Source organism: Bos indicus x Bos taurus, chromosome 15 (assembly GCF_003369695.1).
Source record: "Bos indicus x Bos taurus breed Angus x Brahman F1 hybrid chromosome 15, Bos_hybrid_MaternalHap_v2.0, whole genome shotgun sequence".
NCBI lineage: Eukaryota > Metazoa > Chordata > Mammalia > Artiodactyla > Bovidae > Bos > Bos indicus x Bos taurus.
Window position 1 is genome coordinate 84,083,354 of NC_040090.1, and position 22,837 is coordinate 84,106,190.

Here is a 22,837-nt window from a genome sequence, read left to right on the forward strand (position 1 = left end):
CTAAAGGATTTAGAGATTTAAGCATCTTGTTGTTTTGCATTTCTTCTAATTGCTTTTTCACATTTTCAACTTCCCATAGGACAGAATTCTGAAAAAGATACAAACAGTGTTCTAGGGTCAATTCTTACAGCTTTTTCACTCTCTTTCCCCTTCATCAAGAGGCTCTTCATCAAGGTCCCCATCGCTTTCTGACATAAGGGTGGTGTCATCTGCATATCAGAGGTTATTGATATTTCTCCTGATAATCTTGATTCTAGCTTGTGCTTCATCCAGTCCAGCATTTCTCATGATGTACTCTGGACATAAGTTAAATAAGGAGGATAATAATATATAGCCTTGACTTACTCCTTTCCCAATTTTAAACCAGTCTGTTGTTCCATGTCCAGTTCTAACTGTTGCTTCTTGACCTGCATACAGATTTCTCAGGAGGCAGATCAAGTGGTCTGGTATTCCCATCTCTTGATGAATTTTCCACAGTTTGTGGTGATACACACAGACAAAGGCTCTGGTGTAGTCAACTAAGCAGAAGTAGATGCTTTTCTGGAACTCTCTTGCTTTTTCAATGATCTAAGGGATGTTGGCAATTTGATCTCTGGTTCTTCTGCCTTTTCTAAATCCAGCTTGAACATCTGTAAACTCACTGTCCACATACTATTGAAACCTGCCTTGGAGAATTTTGAGCATTACTTTGCCACCGTGTGAGATGAGTGCAATTGTGCGGTAGTTTGAGCATTCTTTGGCATTGCCTTTCTTTGGGATTAGAATGAAAACTGACCTTTTCCAGTTCTCTGGCCACTGCTGAGTTTTCCAAATTTCCTGGCATACTGAGTGTAGCACATTCACAGCATCATCTTTTAGGATTTGAAATAGCTCAACTGGAATTCAATCACCTCCAATAGCTTTGTTCATAGTGATGCTTTCTATAGCCCTCCTGACTTCACATTCTAGGATGTCTGGCTCTATGCGAATGATCACACCATCATCATTATCTGGGCCCTGAAGATCTTTTTTGTATAGTTCTTCTGTGTTTTCTTGCCACCTCTTCTTAATATCTTCTGCTTCTTTTAGGTCCCTACCACTTCTGTCCTTTATTGTGCCTATTTTTGCAGGAAAAGTTCCCTTGGTGCCTCTAATTTTCTTGGAGAGATCTCTAGTCTGTTCCATTCTGTTGTTTTCCTCTATCTTTGCATTGATCACTGAGGAAGGTTTTCTTATTTCTCCTTGCTCTTCTTTGCAACTCTGTATTCGAATGGGTATAACTTTCCTTTTCTCCTTTGCCTTTTGCTTCTCTTCTTTTCATAGCTATTTGTGTAGCCTTCTCAGAAAACCATTTTGGATTTTTGAATTTCTTTTTTTGGGAGGGGCATGGTCTTGGTTACTGTTTCCTGTACAATGTCACCAACTCCTGACCATAGTTCTTCAGGTACTATGTCTATCAGATCTATTCCCTTAAATATATTTATCACTTTCACTACATAATTGTAAGGGATTTGATTTAGGTCACACCTGAATGGTCTAGTGGTTTTCCCTACTTTCTTCAATTTAAGTCTGAATTTGGCAATAATGAGTTCATGATCTGAGCCACATTCAGCTCCTGGTCTTGTTTTTGCTGACTGTATAGAGCTTCTCCATCTTTGGCTGCAAAGAGTATAATCTATCTGACTGTGGTATTGACCATATGGTGATGTCCATGTGTAGAGTCTTCTCTTGTGTTGTTGGAAGACGGTGTTTGTTATGACCAGTGCGTTCTCCTGGCAAAACTGTATGTCTTTGTCCTGCTTCATTCTGTACTCCAAGGCCAAATCCGCCTGTTACTCCAGCTATTTCTTGAAAAATTAAGGTGCGTGAGTGCAAAGTCACTTCATTCGTGTCCCACTCTGTGTGACCCTATGTGCTGTAGCCTGCCAGGCTCCTCTGTCCATGGTATTCTCCAGGCAAAAACAGCAGAGTAGATTGCCATGCCCTCCTCCAGGAGATCTTCCTGACCCACATAGTGGCACCTGTGAAGCTGCACAAATTAGGGGAGGGGGTCATATATATTTTCATTTTGTAATCTATGGCTCTGTACTATTCAAACTCTTAGTTCTTGGAGGATCTCTTCAGTATTGAAATGTTGCTGCAATGAGCTATGACAGATGCCAGGATTCTTGGCCTCTGGAAGAAAGGAATTCAATCCGGGGCCAGTGATGAGGCTTGATCTCTCAGAGATTTTTATGTAATAAAGTTTTATTAAAGTATAAAAGAGATAGAGAAAGAGTCTGATATAGACATCAGAAGGGGACAGAAAGATTGCCCCCTTGCTAGTTTCTAGCAAGGAGTTATATACGTATTAGCAAGCTCTAATTAGAGAAAAGATACACCTCAAAGCTGAAAGAGTTGCATCAGGCACCTCACCCACAACATGTATTTTGAGATAGCATGGCACAAAGTGAGTCATGCCTGGCCATAAAACAATTGACAAGAATCTTAAAGAAAGGCAGATTTCCAAGCAAATACATAGTCTTCTGACACATTAACATAGTTTAAGGAAGACATTTCCATGAGAAAAACATATTGGTAATTGCAAGATTTGAGATCAAGTTAAGTTCAGGCAGAACCAGGTATTGTCATGACAATGCAGAATTATAAAAGAAAAAATAAATTAAAAAAAGTCCACCAATCGCAGTTTTATTTTCTCCTGCCACTTGGGCACCTCTCACCTGCCTACAGAGGGTATTAACACTCTGAGTATGTATATGGCTTTTTGTGTTGCATAATTGTGAATGGGGTTACACAACTTTCTGCCGAGGTCCAGCCCCAGCTGATCCAGGGTATTTGAAGGGGAGACGGCGTCGGTGACCTATTCAAATGGTAATTAGAGATATAAAGAGTAATAGAATGAGGATAGCTCAGTAGGAAAATTCAGTGGAGAAAAGAGGCTGAGTAGCTTGGTTTACGCGGAAAATCAATATAACCCGTGACACCAGGTTAGCTCTGACCACGGAGGCTGCAGGTGCCCTCTCGAATAGTGGAAAGTGCCCCACCTTAGACACCTTCTCGAGTGGGTCTTAGAAGCCGAGGCAAATAAGTGGTCGCAGAGGATATTCACGCTCCAGATGGAGACTTCAGCCAGAAGTTAAAGGAAAGAATGACATGGGGAGACCAAGCGTTGGTGAGCAAGGCCCGTAGCTTTATTTTTAACAGGGGCTTATATACCCTAAGTTACACATAGAGGATAATAGGGGATGCAAAGTCAGCAGTTTTTGATCCTTATCAAAAACCCAGGGTTTCTTTCCTGCAAATTTATCGTATACAAATGGTTTAGGTGATTTACACCATCTTCTGGCCAGAAGGCCTATTAACATTTTATGACTCTTGACAAGGACTTATCAACAAAGACTTATTTTCTCTAAGAGTAATTATTTTAAGGTTTGGCGCCATCTTCCGAAGATAAAATTGCATTCCTATAGGGTGGATGTGTAATGGGTTTACAACAAAGGAAAGAATTTATTACCTTAAGGGTCTAAAGTTACTAACACCAAGGCCACTAATTATTTTTTCTACATACCAACTATATTAATTAATACACATTCAAGGATACAATTCAGGGGATGTGGAAACTTGGCAACAAGCATTGGTTCATCAATGAAATCCTTTACTAGTTTATTCTGACAGTTTCTAACTCTCTGAGAGGCTCTAAGCTATTTGAATATCTTAAGCTTCCCGTGCCTCTCAAGGCTGGGAGACTGTAAACAATCCTATGCATAGCTGTAGGAGTCCGGGTAAACTTGTCAGGCGAGTTAGAGAGCCATCTGAGGGGTTTGGATTTAAACACTCCTAATTGCCCAGGAACTTTATTAATTGGAGCTGTAAGTTAACTCTTTGACAGAGAGAGTGAGATGGTGGTGGGGGACAGCCCCCAGTAAAGTCAGAGGTGAGAGCACAAAGCAATAAAGTAGGCAGACTCTGGTTTTTTGGGGGAAGATACTCGAGAATATCTGGGGAGACTCCCGAGGCTCAATCCCGCCTTTGCGTATGCCGAGCCTCCTTCCTCATGACCTTTGTCATGAGCGGAATGTCTCTTGCCGGCTCCCAGCAACTTTCACTCTTAATAAATGATCTGAGTGAGAAACCAGAAATAAAATAAGAGTGGAGATCTCTGAATCGGGAGGCACCTAACAAGTCAAAAGGCTTCGAAATAGTGGTATCTGAGGCAATAATGAAACTTGTAACAGTAGTGGCCTGGATTCTTAAAAAACAAATGATAATAATCCTGGCTTTAAAATAATCCTGGCTTATCTCCTGGTAGGCCTTATCACACCTCATCAATGGACCTGGCTTTTTTCCCTCGGGCTTTCCTAGGTGCTCTTGCTCATTTTTCATGTGAAATTTAGAATCAATTTATCCTGAAAATCACTGCAGATGGTGATTGCAGCCATGAAATTAAAAGACGCTTACTCCTTGGAAGGAAAGTTATGACCAACCTAGATAGTATATTGAAAAGCAGAGGTATTACTTTGCCAACAAAGGTTCGTCTAGTCAAGGCTATGGTTTTTCCAGTGGTCATGTATGGATGTGAGAGTTGGACTGTGAAGAAAGCTGAGCACTGAAGAATTGATGCTTTTGAACTGTGGTGTTGGAGAAGACTCTTGAGAGTCCAGTGGACTGCAAGGAGATCCAACCACTCGATCCTAAAGGAGATCAGTCCTGAGTGTTCATTGGAAGGACTGATGCTAAAGCTGAAACTCCAATACTTTAGCCACATCATGAGAAGAGTTGACTCATTGGAAAAGACCCTGATGCTGGGAGGGATTGGGGGCAGGAGGAGAAGGGGATGACAGCTGATGAGATGGCTGGATGGCATCGCCGATTCAATGGACACGAGTTTGTGTGATCTCCGGGAGCTGGTGATGAACAGGGAGGCCTGGCGTGCTGTGCTTCATGTGGTTGCAAAGAGTCGGACACGACTGAGCGACTGAACTGAACTCAGTCTCAGCAAAACCAGTGGGATTGCTGGGTGTTATGGTAGTTCTATTTTCAGTTTTTTAAGGAATCTGCATACTGCCTTCCATAGTGGCTATATCAATTTACTTTCCCGCCAAGAGTGCAACAAGGGTCTCTTTTCTCTGCATCCTCTCCAGCATTGTTTGTAGATTTTTTGATGATAGGTATTGTGACTAATGTGAGGTAATATCTCATTTGCAGTTTTGATTTGGATTTCTCTAATAGTGATAGACTAGTGAGTGATGTTGAGATTCTGTTGTGTTTGGTATTCCATCCTATGACTTACTTATATAACACATAAGTAAATTTGAATAGATTCTGATTGACCCTTTGTGCTATATAAAGTAATACACTAAGACAAGTGCATATCGACAGGTATCCATCCTAAATGATCACTTCCAAGTCCCCACTCCATGATCTGCTTATCATCTATTGTAGCTTTATCTTTCCAAGAATGTCACAATGGGGTCATACTGGGTGCAGCCTTTCAACTGGATTCTTTCACTTAGCCATATGCAACTAGGATTTATCCCTGTCTTTCAAGGGTTGAGTTAGACAAGGCTGTGGTCCTAGTGTGATTGGATTGACTAGTTTTCTGTGAGTATGGTTTCAAAGCCTTTGACTGTGTGGATCACAATAAACTGTGGAAAATTCTGAAAGAGATGGGAATACCAGAACACCTGACCTGCCTCTTGAGAAACCTATATGCAGGTCAGGAAGCATCAGTTAGAACTGGACATGGAACAACAGACTGGTTCCAAATAGGAAAAGGAGTACATCAAGGCTGTATATTGTCACCCTGCTTATTTAACTTATATGCAGAGTACACCATGAGAAACACTGGGCTGGAAGAAGCACAAGCTGGAATCAAGATTGATGGGAGAAATATCAATAACCTCAGATATGCAGATGACACCACCTTTATGGCAGAAAGTGAAGAGGAACTAAAAAACCTCTTGATGAAAGTGAAAGAGGGGAGTGAAAAAGTTGGCTTAAAGCTCAACATTTAGAAAACGAAGATCATGGCATCTGGTCCTGTCACTTCATGGGAAATAGATGGGGATACAGTGGCAGACTTTATTTGTTTTAGCTCCAAAATCACTGCAGATGGTGATTGCAGGCATGAAATTAAAAGACACTTACTCCTTGGGAGGAAAGTTATGACCAACCTGGATAGCATATTGAAAAGCAGAGACATTACTTTGCCAACAAAGGTCCGTCTAGTCAAGGCTATGATTTTTCCAGTTGTCATGTATGGATGTGAGAGTTGGACTGTGAAGAAAGCTGAGCACTGAAGAATTGATGCTTTTGAACTGTGGTGTTGGAGAAGACTCTTGAGAGTCTTTAGAGTCTCCTTGGACTGCAAGGAGATCCAACCAGTCAATTCTAAAGGAGATCAGCCCTGGGATTTCTTTGGAAAGAATGATGCTAAAGCTGAAACTCCAGTACTTTGGCCACCTCATGCGAAGAGTTGACTCACTGGAAAAGACTCTGATGCTGGGAGGGACTGGGGGCAGGAGGAGAAGGGGACGACATTGGATGAGATGGCTGGATGGCATCACCGACTTGATGGACATGAGTTTGGATGAACTCCGGGAGTTGGTGATGGACAGGGAGGCCTGGCATGCTTCGATTCATGGGGTCGCCAAGAATCAGACACGACTGAGCGACTGAACTGAACTGAACTTCAAGGGTTGATGTTTCATTCCTTTCCACTGTTGAATGTTACTCCTTTGCATGTATATAGGAGGAAAATAAATTTCCCTCTCCCCTTCCAGGTTCTAGGTTGAGCCGTCCTCCATCATTAAACACAAATTATCGGGAGAAAAACAGAAGTTTAATTAACATGTATATCTTTTGCATATAGAGGAGATGCCAAGGAAAACTGAGTCACTCCCTGCAATGAAGGAAGACTTCACCTTGAATAGCTCTTCAGCCCCAAACAAAAGAAAGACCTTGAGGGTAAGGCAGGGGCCATTTATGACAGGTTATCATGGAAAGCACAGTAAATAAACAGATGATTGTTTGCAGATTTAAGTCCTGACATCTTCATTGATAAGTGTTCTCTCCTTGAGATGTAATTATCCTTCTCCTAGGTTCAAAGAGGGACACCCTTACAAATGGAGATTTCCCTAATAAATGTAAATGTACTTCACAGAAGGGCAACCTCAGTCTTCCCTGGTGAACCAGCTGCTAAGAATCTGCCTGCTAATGCCGTGGACACAGGTTCCATCCCTGATCCAGGAGTATTCCACATGCCTCAGAGCAGCTAAGCTTATGCACCACAACTACTGAGCCAGCGCTCTAGAGCCAGGGAGCCACAACTACTAAATGCATGCACCACAACTACTGAAGCCTGCGTACCTAGAGCCCGTGCTCTGCAACAAGAGTAGAAACAGCTCTCCACAACTAGAGAAAGCCCTCTCAAAGCAATGAAGACACAGCATGGCCATAAAGAAATGAATAAATCTTAAAAAAAAAAAAATAGGGGGCAAACTCTACTCAGTTGTTTTTTATTATTGTTTTAAATTAATCAAACTAAAATAACTCATGTCAAACAGACATAATTTGGGGTGGTGTGTTCTGGTTCCCTTGATATCTGTGTACACCAATTTGCTTGCACATTCATCTACTGAAGGTTATCATGATTTCTTCAAGTTTGTACCCGTTGTGAATAGAACTGCTGTGCAAAATTACATCCTTGTTTGCATTTGGACGTATAATTTCAGAGCAACTGCATAAATACTGAAAGCATAATTGCTGGATCCCAAGGTGAGACCTGTTGAGCTTTAGGGAAAACTGCCAGACTGTCTCTCATGGGGGCTGTACATGCATCCCACCAACAATGAGGAATGGTCACTGTCATCCCTCACCCTTCAGCAATTAGTATTATCTTATATTTGGAGTTTAGCAGTCCTAAGAGGTGTGGTGTGATATATCATAATTTTAATTTGTAATTCCCTGATTGTACATGATGGTGAGCCTATGTGCTATTTATTTTTAACAACTAAGGGAATGTGTTGCAAAGTGAGTAAAGTTTGAAGTCATATGCCAAGTGAAACAAGCTAAACAGAAATGGACAAATAATCTATGATTCCACTGTGAGATGTCCAGATAAGTCCACTGCAAACACAAAGTAGAATAAGCCTGCCAGGGGATAAGGGGATTTGGACCTGTTGGACTTGGACAAGGGCCAGTGACCATGTATGATGATGGTGGTGTGAGTCAGTCAGTCAGTTCAGTCGTTCAGTCGTATCCAACTCTTTGTGACCCCATGAATCGCAGCATGCCAGGCCTCCCTGTCCATCACCAACTCCTGGAGTCTACCCAAACTCATGTCCATTGGGTCGGTGATGCCATCTAACCATCTCATCCTCTGTTGTCCCCTTCTTCAGCCTTCTTTTTTTCCCAACATCAGGGTCTTCTCAAATGAGTCAGCTCTTCACATCAGGTGGCCAAAATATTGGAGTTTCAGCTTCAACATCAGTCATTCCAGTGAACACCCAGGACTGATTTTCTTTAGGATGGACTAGTTGGATCTCCTTGCAGTCCAAGGGACTCTCAAGAGTTTTCTCCAACACCACAGTTCAAAAGCATCAGTTTTTCTGTGCTCAGCATGAGACACAGGACATAGCCAGAAGCAATACCTTCTCACACAGATTTCCAGTCAGCGCCTGTCAACTTTCTACACCCTTGGTTTCTTTCCTTCAGGTCTGAGAGCTCAAGGCCTCATGAAATTGAGGTGTTCTCCTTTTCAGAAAATGGAACTTAGCATACAGCCCCTTGCCTCATTCTGCCAGCCAAGACTATCAGCCCCTCTTACTGAAGAGCAATATGTCACTTGTGTCCTATAGAAGTCCTCAAATTAACAACAACAATGCCAATGAGAAGATCTATGGTGGGGGAGGGCTGAGCTTAATGAAATTATCACCAGATGCTCCAAACTTCCAGCTGCTAAGGGGTGTGGCATCAACATCCCACTGGCCTGACATCTTGGAAGTTATGTCCTCAAACTGGTGACAAGACACCTATGAGGGACACTCTGGCAACATGATCAGCAGGTAGTGAGACCTGGAGGGAAAAGTGGAATGGACAGAAGGTGGATCCTGTAGCAAAAGCAGATTCTTTGAGTTGCTGTGCTTGGCATGTGCTATGCCTAGTTGCTCAGTCATGTCCGACTCTTTATGACCTCATGAGCTACATGAGGTCAAAAGTTGCCGGTGCCAGCCGGCAAAATAGATCCGGTCCCGAGAACGTGCACGGCGGGGCTGAGAAAGGAAACTACAGCAAGAGACTACAACAAAGATGGGGTCGAGAGGTTCAGACACGTCTCCACGAAGGGACGCAGTCTGACGCCGACTTTATTCAGCATCTTAGATTTATAAGAAGAGCATGAGAAAGACAAGACAGTTGACATTTTTTTCTTGGTTGACCTATACATCTTACAGACAGTCATAAGAAATCTGGAGAGCATGGGAATGGCACCCTGTTATTATTTCTTACACCAGATAACATTTCTCTGTGCGTGAGAAGTTTGCACAGAGCTCCAGGTGCCTGCAGTAAATAAGCACCTAATCTCTGGAGTGGCGGGACAGAGATCTATGCTTGCAAGCAAACCTTCAAGGACTGAGGCAGCTCCCAGAGCTGTGTCCTTCGGACAAAGGACCCCATTCTCACGGGCAGCTCCCCGCATCTCCCCCTTTCTTTTTATATAGGCACACGCTTATGTTTTTTTAACTGCAGACCATTTCCATAGATGGAAGCCTTTATCATCTATAGATCATCAATCAGTTTTTTAATTAAACAAGGTGCAAGAAATAAAACAGTTAAAATTATTAAGAATAGTCCTCCTATGGCTGTTCTCAAGTACCAAATACTATTGATGGTAGGTACATGTCGAAAAAGTTTTTTTAACAAAAGACTCAGCTCTTTTTGTAACATCCAAATCAGGTCTGGTTGCATTTTTAATGTTTATTATTTCCTGATGTAGATGCAGTAAATCTAAGGAAGTATTTTCATTATGTCAAATACCTTTTAAATGAGCTTTCACCTTGTCCCAAGCAGTTATACTACCATTATATTTTTGGAGGTAACAAAGATCTATCAAAAACCAGCATGACATTGTACCCGTAATCTCAACTTTATACTTTGAACCTCTTCACCTAAAAATTTTACAACATCATAAAGGGCATTCAATCAATCTTCTAGCTTTTTGTCAATGTCTTTTTGAGTCCCCAGGGCAACAGATACATTTTGTGCCAGATTATTAACAAAAGTTGCAGTTGGTACTGATTGTGTCAGGGACAGGGCTGCAGTAATCGAGGAAGCAATAAGGGTTACCAAAGCTACAAATCTCAGAATTATTAACCCTATTTCCCTGCGATAACGCGTTAAAGCACCCTCTACTTTTCTATAAAGTTCAAGTCTCCTTTTATCATACCAAGACCCATTAATCTTTACAGGAACCATAACAAAAGCAGGCTGTCTTAAGACTAGAACCCTAGTTTGATTAGTAATTTCTCTAACGCAGTTAGTTAAGGTACAATTGTTACAAGTTACATTATAATTTTGTAACCCAGGTTGTATTTTTACAGATCTTATTAGCAAAGCATAAGGGTGAGGCACACATGTATGAGGATACCTCATGGTGAGATTTCATAAATAACCGTGTCTCACTTTTGATCCCACCTGAAGGTAGGAACCCTCACATCCAAGGGCGGCAGCTAGTTTCCAGATTTCTGTTTGAAACACTTTAGAGCCGCCCAAGTTCCAAATACGGAATGCAAAGTTCCTATTATCTTGAGCTCCAGGATTTTGGGCCGAGTCTGGAGACCAGTCTCACAATGACTCATTTGTTCCAAATATGTTATAAACCGTAGCAGTTCTATCTCGACACAGTTTCCATGGTGTAGCAGTGACTCTTTTCCTTGTTCCAAAGTCGCAGAAAGGGATATCTAAAGGACCAGTTCCATTACAACGTTGAGGAGTTTCAGATTCTTTTGTTACTCCAGGAATATATAGGCTCCAACCATTGTCATAATCAGCATATCTTGACTCCCCAACAAAAAGACATCCTGTTGAATTAAAATATCTAGACAGACAAATAAGTAAGTGATCAAACACTCTATGATAAGAGAAATTAACTTGATTAGGAATAATACGTTTATCTGAAAAACCACCCAAAGCCACAGTATCATTAGTGTATATGGGAATAGACCGACCCTCCCAGCCCACCGGTTGGAGAAGGGGAGGGTCGGGAAAATAAGCCCAGTAAGCACTTGAATATTTTTTAGAGTGTGCAGTATTAATCTGATTTAAGATAATTAATAAGGTTATTAGGAAGCTTAAAGGCAATATCGGATTGCCCTGTACAGCAACACGATTCTTTGTCTCTCGCATCAATGTCTGAAGTTGTTGTCGAGATGGTAATTCATCATGTTCTTGAATCGTCAATCTCTTCATCTGGTTTACTAGAGATTGTCTCTGTCGTGTGTACCAACCTTTCTGGCAACCAGTGCGCCATTTTGGCATCCTGTGGGAAAACACAAACATGTCCTCATCCCCAGATTGGTACAGGATCTGGTCCATACCATTTTCCCACAAGTGGGTCTTTCCAAAAGACTTTAGGTCTTATTGTTTGTGCATCAAAGTTCCAAAATCGCTGTGCTGCTGAACGGCCACTTCTATCCAATTGTAAAAAATTTAGAACAAATAAAGCATGATTTAGAGAGTTGGAGGGGGTATTAGGATACAATTTCTCTTACTTTAGTTTTTGTAATTGATGTTTGAGAGTTTGATGTGCCCGTTCAATGATTTCTTGACCTTGAGGATTATAAGGGATACCTGTTTTATGTGAGATAGACAATTGTGTAAAAATAGTTGAAAATTTTTTTCAGTGTATCTTGGACCATTGTCTGTTTTTATGGTCTTAGGGGTTCCCATAACAGCAAAACATTTAATGTAATGAGCTATACAATGTTTGTTAGCTTCTCCAGATTGTAGAGAGGCATGTAAAAAGCCAGAGAAGGTGTCAATAGTAACATGAACAAATTTTTGTTTACCAAATTTAGGAATATGGGTAATATCTATTTGTCATATATCGTTTGGCAACAATCTTCGGGGATTAACTCCATAATGGGGAACACTAAAAAATTGAGGACATGTTTGACATTGTTTAACAATCTGTCTGGCAGCTTCTCGAGTAATGCCAAATTGAAGTCTTAAGCTATTGTTGTTTTGATGGTGTAAGCTGTGAGAAGTTTTTGTCATTTGTTCCAATGAAGGAAATATCATACATGTAGCTTCGTCAGCCAAAGCATTGTCTCGTGTTAAAGGTCCAGGAAGCCTAGAGTGAGCATAAATATGACCAAAATAGCATTTATTAACTCTGGAGCAAATTAAATGTTGTATATCATGAAAAAGAGTTTGGATAGTAGAATTCAAGGTACCAATAAATGGAACATTCTCAATAGTGTTTAAGGCTCTTATGATATATTGACTGTCAGAATATAAATTAAATGGAGCAGAAATTTGTAATAGAGCCTGAAAAATGGCAAATAGTTCTACTTCTTGAACAGACTTATAATTAGTACGCCAGGCGGCAGTATTGTCCTGTATAATCAAACTAGTTATTCCATTAGAAGAGCCATCAGTAAATAGGGCGGCAGCAAGGGGCTGAGAAACAACGATTTTGGGGAAGAGAAATTGGTGATAGTGGGCAAACTGTAAAATTTTATCTGAGGGATAATGATTATCAAGCTGTCCATTAAAACCAGCTAAAGCAATAACACAATTGTCACTAAACTGAAACAGCCAGTCCTGCTGAATTTTAGAAAATGGAACACATATAAAATGTGGGTCTCTTCTTAGATATACAATGGATTTTGACCGCCCAAGAGCTATTAGGGCAGCAACTAAATCATAATAGGGGGTTAGTACCCGAGAGGGAGAGGCAGGCAAGTGAAGCCATCTTAAAGGTAATCTTTGGAATGAGACTGCTGTAGGAGCATGTTTAGTAGGAAGAATATATAAACCCCATTTTTGAGTATAGTCACAATAAGTAGCTTGTTGTTTAGACAGGGCCTGTTCAACTTTATCTAAGGCTTGCCTTCCTTCTAGAGTCAGAGTTCGGGGGTAAGTTGGATCAGGGTCACCCTTCAGAATATCAAAAAGAGGCTTCATTTCCCCTGTAGTTTGCTTTAAGTAAGGTCTTATCCAATTAATATCTCTTAACAGTTTTTGGAAATCATTCAAGGTAACCAGATTATCTTTACGAATCTCTATCTTTTGAGCTCGAAACCATTTTTTTTTTCCTAGAAAAAACCCAAAATAAGAATAGGTGGGGGGAAGCACTGCATCTTTTCTGTTGTGATAATCAAACCATAATCCTGTAATGTAGTTTGCATATAAGCGAATGTTGTTAATAGCAACTCTTCAACTTGGCATGCCAAAAGAATATCATCCATATAATGAATAATATATACTTGGGAGTACAAGGACCTAGTGGTTTTTAAAGCTTGAACAACAAATTTCTGACAGAGAGTAGGACTATTAGCCATTTCCTGAGGTAAAACTTGCCATGATATCTTTTCATAGGTTCTTTATAATTTGTGGAAGGGACACTAAAAGCAAATCTTTGAGTCATTAGTGGCAAGGGGAATAGTATAAAAGCAATCTTTTAAGTCAATAATAATCTTGTAAGTATTTTTTGGAATGGCCATGGGGGTAGGCAATCCCGGCTGAAGGGGGCCCATCAATTCCAGTGTTTCATTAACCTTTTGTAAATCTTGTAATAGCCTCCATTTATCTGTTTTCTTTTTAATGACAAAAATAGGTGAATTCCAAGGTGAATTTGAGGGGGTAATATGGCCGAGAGCAAGTTGTTCCTGCACAAGCTGATTGACGGCAGTGATCTTTTCTATTGATAGGGGCCACTGATCAACCCATACTGGATCGTCAGACTTCTATTTTATCAGATCAGCATGGATTGTAGGACGATCAATGACCCCTCCTAAAAACATTTTATACCTTTTTTATAATTTTTAACTGTAGGGATCAGGGGTTGTAAAGGCCCTTGTGAATTTATCTCCAACCCCTGATGGGGTAAAATGCCTTGGTCTAATAATTGATTACTACTCTTTTTATCTGGACTATAAAGATATACCCCCATATTCATCATAACATCTCTCCCCCATAGATTAACCGGCAGTCCTGGCAAAACATAAGGTTGAAAATGTCCTTTATGTCCTTCTTTGTCCCTCCATTTTAAAAAGGTTGAACTCTGTTCTGGGTTGTGTGATTGCCCAATGCCTTGCAAAGTAGAAATTACAACCTGCTTAAGGCCATTCATCAGGCCAATGTTTTTGAGATATGACGGAAACATCTGCACCAGTATCCAAAATACCTTTAAAAGGTTTTTTTTTTTTTTTTTTGAATATACAATAGAAGCTCAGGGCGCTGTTTTTTAATGGCCTGAATCCAATAAGCGTCTGAAGACCCGAAACCTCGGGATCCTCGTTCTTGTTTAAAGGCTTTTCCAACTGGAATTGTAGGAAGTAGAATTAATTGAACAACACGTTGACTAGATTGTATTACTGTTATGCCCTGTGGTGAATGGGCCATAATTTTTATTTCACCCATATAATCAGACTCTATGACTCCAGGGGCTACTAATAAACCTTTCTTCGTAGTACTGCTTCTCCCCAATAGGAGGCCCATAGTGTTCTTCGGAAGAGGGCCAAAAATTCCAGTTGGCAAAGCCTGTATGTCCATTTCTAGAGTTAATACTGTGTAGGTGGAGGAACTGAAGTCCAATCCTGCACTCCCTGCAGTTGCTCTGAGCAACTCGGTAACAGTTCTGTGTTTTGGCCCTGAAGTGTCTCCAATTTGGTCAGATTTTGCATCGCCCCATAACATTGTTTTGGGGCCTGGGGCTGGCCCCTCACCCAGTTTCCTGAGACCGGAGGAAGTGGCTTTCCCTGTAAGTCAGTTTTAGAACGGCAATCTTTTGCCCAGTGTTTGCCTTTCTTACACCTAGGACAGAGGTTAGGGGTTTGAGCAGGTTTCCGGGCCTGCTTCTGCGGGCAGTGGGTGGCCTGATGACCCATCTGGACACAAGAAAAGCAGCCAGAGCCAGGGACTCGAAGCCGACCACTAGTTTTATCCCACTTTTGTTGTTGATACAGTACTTCTTTGACTGTCTTTCCTTGTAATGCCGTGGCCAAAGTTATGTCTTGAACGTATGAAGGGCCGATATCAGCACAAATCCGTATATAATCGGATAAGCCTCCCTTTTTCCTGTAAGGTCTCAGGGCAGCTTGACAAGCCGAATTGGCATTCTCATAAGCAAGCTGTTTAGTCAACACCATCCCCACCTGCTCATCCCCTATCATTTTACCCATTGCCTCAAGCAGGCAGGCAACAAAATCCTGATATGGTTCATCTGGCCCCTGGCAAATTTTAGATAAATCTTCAGTCTTTTTATCAGAATTTGGAGGCTTTTTTCATGCTCATAGAGCCGCAGTACTAATCTGAGGGTAGGCTCCAGGCAAATAATTAAGTTGACTATTAGTATCTCAATAATCTCCCTCTCCCACCATCATTTCATAAGTGATGTTCAGTCCTTGTTGCCGATTGATATCAGCTGTGATCCCACACTGCTCAGCAAACTCAGATTTCCATAGTAAATAATCTCTTCCAGATAAACAAGCCCAAGCAACCTGTTTTCAATCATTAGGTGGCAGATTTTGATTTCCTAAAGCCTCTATAATAGCCTGAGTAAATGGCGCAGTCGGGCCATATTGTGCACAAGACACTTTTAACTCTTTTAGTTGCTTAAAGGGTAGCAGTTTATAATACCTCTGCTGTTGAGCATTTTCAAATACTGGATAGATTCCTGAAAACCTGGGAATATGTTCTCCTTTTTTATTAGCTCACTTAATGGCTTGTTGAAGAGGAGATAATAATATCTCACTTCTAATTTTTATGTTTTCACCAGCCAAAGAAGCAGGGATAGATATAAGCTCTCGCGGTTCTACGAAAGGCAGAGGTGGATCGAGTCCAGCAAGAACCGAGGGAGGATATGTTGGAGGCACAGGCTGGCTGGAGTGGGAGTCTCCCTGTGCATCCTTTTCTACTGCTATAACAATCTTCTGAATTAAATTTTCCATCTATTCTTCAGAAAGCCCTGAATGTTTTAATTCCCCTTTTCCCAAGTGGGATTGCATGTTAACCATCATTTCCCAAGGCATATCCTGTCTATGGTACTGAGCTTAACACATCATCACTCCCTCCAGCCTTACAAGCTGTTCCCTCAGGCACAGCATAAAGCAGCTCAGGCAGAGAGGCGGAAGGCTCTGCAACTTCGGGTTCTGTGGAATCCCTGAGAGCCGTTTGAATTTTATGTCCCTCATGTTCAGGATCCAGACAGTGTCTTATGAGAGTCCACAAAGAAAAAGCATCCACAGGAACACGATTGGGACCATGTAAGGAATAATATGTCTGCAATTGTTTTCCTACTTTTTCCCAAGTTTCCAGACTAACTGTTCCTTCCTCTGGAAACCAGGGACAAATCTCTTCTATAAAAAGTAAAAACTTCTTTAGCTGTAACTTATTTACATGAATTCCCCTACCTTTTAACATAGTTTTCAACATATGTACAAATAACTGGCGGCTATTGCCTTGTCCCATGATTTATTACTCTCGAGAGTAACACTCGCTGCCCTTTACTTTAATTAATTAGGAATTCCTTGTTACTTACCTCAGTCTTGGCGGGCAGCGGCCTTCCTCGCGCTCTGATTCTCGAGTCCCTGTTCGGGCGCCACCTGCCGGTGCCAGCCGGCAAACTCGATCAGGTCCCGAGAACGTGCACAGAGGGGCTGAGAAAGGAAACTACAGCAAGAGACTACAACAAAGATGGGGTCGAGAGGTTCAGACACGTCTCCACGAAGGGACACAGTCTGACACCGACTTTATTCAGCATCTTAGATTTATACAGAAGAGCGTGAGAAAGACAAGACAGTTGACATTTTTTTCTTGGTTGACCTATACATCTTACAAACAGTCACAAGAAATCTTGAGAACATGGGAATGGCACCCTGTTATTATTTCTTACACCAGATAACATTTCTATGTGCTTGAAAAGTTTGCACAAAACTCCAGGTGCCTGCAGTAAATAAGCGCCTAATCTCTGGGGTGGCGGGACAGAGAGCTATGTTTGCAAACAAACCCTCAAGGACTGAGGCAGCTCCCAGAGCTGTGTCCTTCGGACAAAGGACCCCGTTCTCACGGACAGCTCCCCGCAAGAAGTGACCTCATGTAGCCCTCCAGGCTTCTCTATCCATGGGGATTCTCCAAGCAAGAATACTGGAGTGGGGGATCTTTCCAATCCAGGGATCAAACCCTCACGTCTCCTGCATTGCAGGCAGATTCTTTTACCATCCAAGCTTCCCCAGAAGAGAGATTGTAAATGGAACTGAGTAAAAGTCAGGTTATTTGACAAGAGACCAAGACTTTGGCCTCTGAAAGCTCTTGAATTTTTATTTGCTTTGCTCTCACTACTGTTTCTTGACTTTCCAAGAACTTCAGAAGGTTAGGGGGTAGGGAGAGGAAAGGAGTGAATGACCAAGGAGAATTGTAGTCCTACATCTAACCTATGATCCTAAGATATTGTCAGTTATAGAAAGACATCCACTTCCAAGAATCCAACTCAGGAGATATTCAGAGTTTGAATGTCACCGAAGAAATTTTCATTTCCTTTTTCCATATTGCATAATGCACCCTCTTTAATTTTCAGTCTCTAAAATCTAAATTAATCGGGATATCTTCTTCTAGCAAATGCAGTCAGTGTTGTCTTTCCACAGCCAGTATGCAATCATAAAACCAAAGGAAGAAAAAGAAGAAGAAAAAAGGACAACACGGTACAGCTTCCAGAAACCAGACCCTTTCCCAAACCACCCCCTTTCCACACCCATCTTGCTTCCTCCCATGTGTTTCAATCTGCTGTCATAATTCAACTGCAAATACACATGTGTGCTCAGTCGCTTCAGTCATGTCTGACTCAGTCCATCCCCATGCTGTAGCCCACCAGGATTCTCTGTCCAGGGGATTCTCCAGGCAAGAATACTGGAGTGGGTTGTCTTGCCCTCCTCCAGGTGATCTTCCTGACCTAGGGATCAAACTATTATCCTTAGTCTTCTGTGTGTCCTAAGTTAGCAGATAGGTTCTATACCACCAGAGTCACCTGGAAAGCACCATGTTACAAATATACTTAACAGGAAATGCACTCCAGGCCTGTTTGGTCTGTCATCAATCAAAAACCACCAAGATTTGGTCAGAACTGAAAAATTCAAACAATAAAAACTCTGTAAAGACAAACTACACTCGAGGATTTTGTATGCCCCCAACCAGTTCAGCCACAAACAACTCCAAAGGGGAGAGTCTAACTCTTTCTGGCGAGAGGGGTGCCCCACTCTCAGCCTGCTGGTCATTAGGTCCCCCAACATGGCTTTTGCTCTAGGCCAAAGCTGTCCAGTGAAGTGTACTCTGGACTACAAAGTCAAGCTCCATATAAAACCTTAAATTTTCTAGTAACCACATTTAAAAACAAAAAGAAGCAGATGAAATTAGTTTTCAAAGTATATTTTAATCCAGTAAACAAAAAATATTATCATTTCAATATGTGATCAATATGTCACAAGTCATGGCTGACATGCAGATAAGTCTGATATTATTTTGATGACTAAATACATTCCTTTCTAAGACAAAGTGCCACTCCTAGGGTGGGAAGCTAAAATGGGAACCCCTTTACCTTGGGAGTAAGCCTGTCAGGTAAAATACAAGACATCTAGTTAAATTTGGTTTTCAGTAAATAATTTTTCAGTATAAGTACATCCCAAGTATTGTAGGAGATAGACTTCTACCAAAAATAAAAATAAAATAAAGAAAGAAAGAAAAAAAAGTTTTCATTGTTTCCCTAAAATTCAAATGTAACTGGGATTCCTGTATTTCTGTTTGGTAAATCCAGCCACCTAAAAGTCATGATTAGAACAGATTCCTTCTTTAGCTAAAAAAGAGTACATCAGTGGTGAATGAACATAGCTCTCTCCCATCAGGGCCAGAGTTACGATCACGGGAGGATGATGTGTCATCAGGTGGCCAGTGCAGTTCGGAAGTGCAAAGGTGCGTCTTCCTTGGCCCAGCACAGAAGACAAAGTACTGGCAATCCCACAAAAGAGTAGGAGATAAAGGCAGAGGAGATGAAGGCAGAGGGAGAAAACGTGGCCAGTTCAGGAAGCAGAAGAAGGTGATGGTGCCCAGGAGGTCACAGGCCAGACTGCTGGGGAGCCTCACAGTTCAAGGTGTGAAGCGTTCTTCCCAGGGTCCAGTGGTGGCCACACCTGCAGGAAGGTGCACAGCTAAGCAGTAGGGGGTCACTGAAGCCCAGTGGCTACTCTGCTCCACTCTTGTTTCTTTTCCATGAAGTTTACAAAATATCTGTACATCCTGTACTCCCATGAACCTTGTGCAAGACCTTTATCTTAATGTGGCATCTGTACCTTTCCAACCTGTTGTAGGATTTTCTTTACAAATAAAATTGTCCTTTATTTTTACTTTATGTACTAAGAACTCTCACAATGGGTGACGAGAGAGAAGTATCATGTTCAACTTGTTAGATATTCCTTAGTGTCTTCCAAGTGAGAGTGGTGAAACATGCCCCCCAAATTCCTAAAACTCCTCAGAATTCCAAAACAGTAGTACCTGGTTAAAGTTAAGGGGCATGGTGGTCCCACAACCTTGGAGAAGATGTGTTTCAGGTTGATTTAGTGTTGAGCATGTGTAAGGCTTGGAGGAATGATTCAGAGGAGAATCTCCATTTTTAACCACTTCCCAGGTGATGCTAACACAGCTGGTCCAGTGATGACAATTTGAGAACCGCTGACTTACACAAGGAGAGAGCTTCCACAGAAATTGAAATGACACTTTTTGAGACACTTACTCTATTCTATTCTGAGAGCTTCCTCACACAGAAAACCCAGATACCAACCTGAAAATTAGCAGAGTAGCTCTTCCACAGCTAAGGATGTAAAAAAAAAAAAAAAAAAAAACACATGGAGATGCATTGGAAAGGCAGCCTAGTCAGGACCCATACTCCTGATGGGTGACCCACAATTAGGAGGGTTACCAACTTGGTATCTTCCCTGGGAGGACATGCTGAGCACCTGAGCCCTGGTAACCTGAATAAGGAAGATGAACCCCTATAATATCTTGATTTGAATCCAGCAGAGCTACTTCTGGGAGAGAGCTGGGGGCTGTGGGAAGCCAAGACCCCATGCTTAATAGGTTAGTGCCAAACTTACTGATGCTGAATGTTATCAGTAATGATGCTGAATGTAGGCACAGGTCACATGGGAAAGATAATTATGTACTAATTTTAGGACATGTGCCAAAGGGGCAAGGATTTCTTGAAACAATCATGAAATCACTGATTGATGACAATTTAAAAAATCCTTCCTGTACCAGCTGTCCCAGTGCTAGCAGGAGACTTTTCTGACATTCCCCACTTACCTTGCTAGCACTGCTTGCCCTGCTAGTCTCTGTGTTTCCTGTGGAACAGACATATCCAACCTAGCCATGCCCACAATGTTCCTCCAAAATGGCTTCTCCCCCAAGTGCCTGGATTCCCCCACAGTAGCCTCCTTTCCTACCACTCACAGTGGGTGGACTCAGCCATGACTTTCATCCCCTCAAGGTGATTTCCACTCCAAATCAGCTCTAGCCAGAAGTACATCTGCAACTGTTGAGGTGGGGCTCACATTCGGCTGCACTGTGGGCCAGCCAGACCCATCAGCATGCCCAAAGCAATGTGGATACATCTAACAAGACACAACACTCAGCCTACACAGAAGACACCCTGGATTTCCTGTCTCAGGTGACCTGGGGGAACTGTTCCTTTGGGCTGCACAGGAGACACTCTAGATAAATCCACTTATTCAACATGGAGACATAGTTCATCTACCTAACATTAATGCATAGAAACAAAAAGGCAAAATAAAGAGACAAAGAATCTATGCTAAATGAACAGCTAAGACATAAACTCAGAAAAAGAACTAAACAAGATGGAGGTAAATAATTTACACCAAATGACTGAAATAAGGGTTATACAGATATTCACTGTGTCTTCCCTGCTGGCTCATTTGTTAAGACTTTCCTGACAATATAAGCAACAAGGGTTCAACCCTTAGTCTGGAAACTAAGATTCCAGGCTGCGGGGTAATTAAAGCTGCATGTCACAGCTATTGAACTCATGCACCCTAGAGCCTGTGCTCCACAACAAGAGAAGACAGAACGATGGGAAGCCCATGCACCAAAACTGAGGGCAGACCCCGCTCTATGCAACTAGAAAAACCAATGATACCGTAAGGCCCAGTGACCCATTAAATAAATGAATAAAAGATATTTACTTCTATCAGGGGAAGCATGAATGAATGGAGTGAGAACTCCACAAAGAGGCAATAAGTATAAAAAAGAACTGATTATAATGGAAGAATACAGTAACTGACATGAAAAATACAGCAGATGAGTCAACAGATTAGATGATTCAGAAGGACAGATCAGTAAGTTGAAATACAGAGTAGTGCTGGTACACTGGGATGACCCAGAGGGATTGGACGGGGAGGGAGGGAGGAGGGGGCTTCAGGATGGGGAACACATGTACACTCATGGCAGATTCACGTCAATGTATGGCAGAACCACTACAATATTGTAAAGTAATTAGTCTCCAATTAAAATAAATAAATTTGTATTAAAAAAAGAAAAAGAAATAGAGTAGTGGAAATCACCCAATCTGAGCACCAAAAAGAAAAAAAAAAAAAAAAGCCAAAAAATTGAGGATAGTTTAAGGCATTTGGTGGATAATATCAAGGATACTAACATTCACATTATAGGGATTCAAGAAGAAAGAGAGAAAGATAAAATCTCATCTGAAGAAACAATGGAAGAAAAATTTCCTATATTATTGAAGGAAACACACCCAGGTCCAAGAAGCACAGAGAGTCCAACATAGGGTAAACCAAAGGAGAAACATGCCAAGACATATATCAATCAAACGAAAAAAAATTTATCAAAAAGATAAAATATTAAAAGCAGAAAGGGAAAAGCAACAAATAACAAGGAAATCCCCGTAAGTTTAACAGCTGATCTTTCTGAAGAAATGCTGCAGACCATAAGGGTGTGGCATGATATACTTAAAGTTATGAAAGGGGAAAACTTACAGCAAGATTTCTCCAACCAGCTACGATATCACTCAGATTCAAAGAACTCAGTACCTTTACAAATAAGCAAAAGTTAAGAAATTCAGCACCACCCAAGTAGCTTTACAAGATATATTAAAGGACGTTCTCTGGGCAGGAAATAGAAGGGACTGAATAGACATGAAAAAAAAAAAAAAAAAACAGAATAATAAAGTAAATAATAATAGTATCATGCGTATCAATAATTACCTTAAATATAAATGGAATGGTCCAACTGAAACGCAGACTGGCTGAATGAAAACAAAATAAGCCCCATATAAATGTTGCAATAATACATCCACCTCAGACCTAGGGACACACATAGACTAAAACTAGGGGCCTGGAAAAAGGTATTCCATGCAAATGGAAATAAAAATAAAGCTGGAGTAGCAATTCTCATATAGATAAAACAGACTTTTAAATAAAGACTCTTACAAAAGACAAGGACACTACATAATGATAAAGAGATAAATCCAGAAAAAAAGATATTGCAATAATAATACACATACATCCAATACAGGAGCACCTGAACACATAAGGCAAATACAAACAACCATAAAACGGGA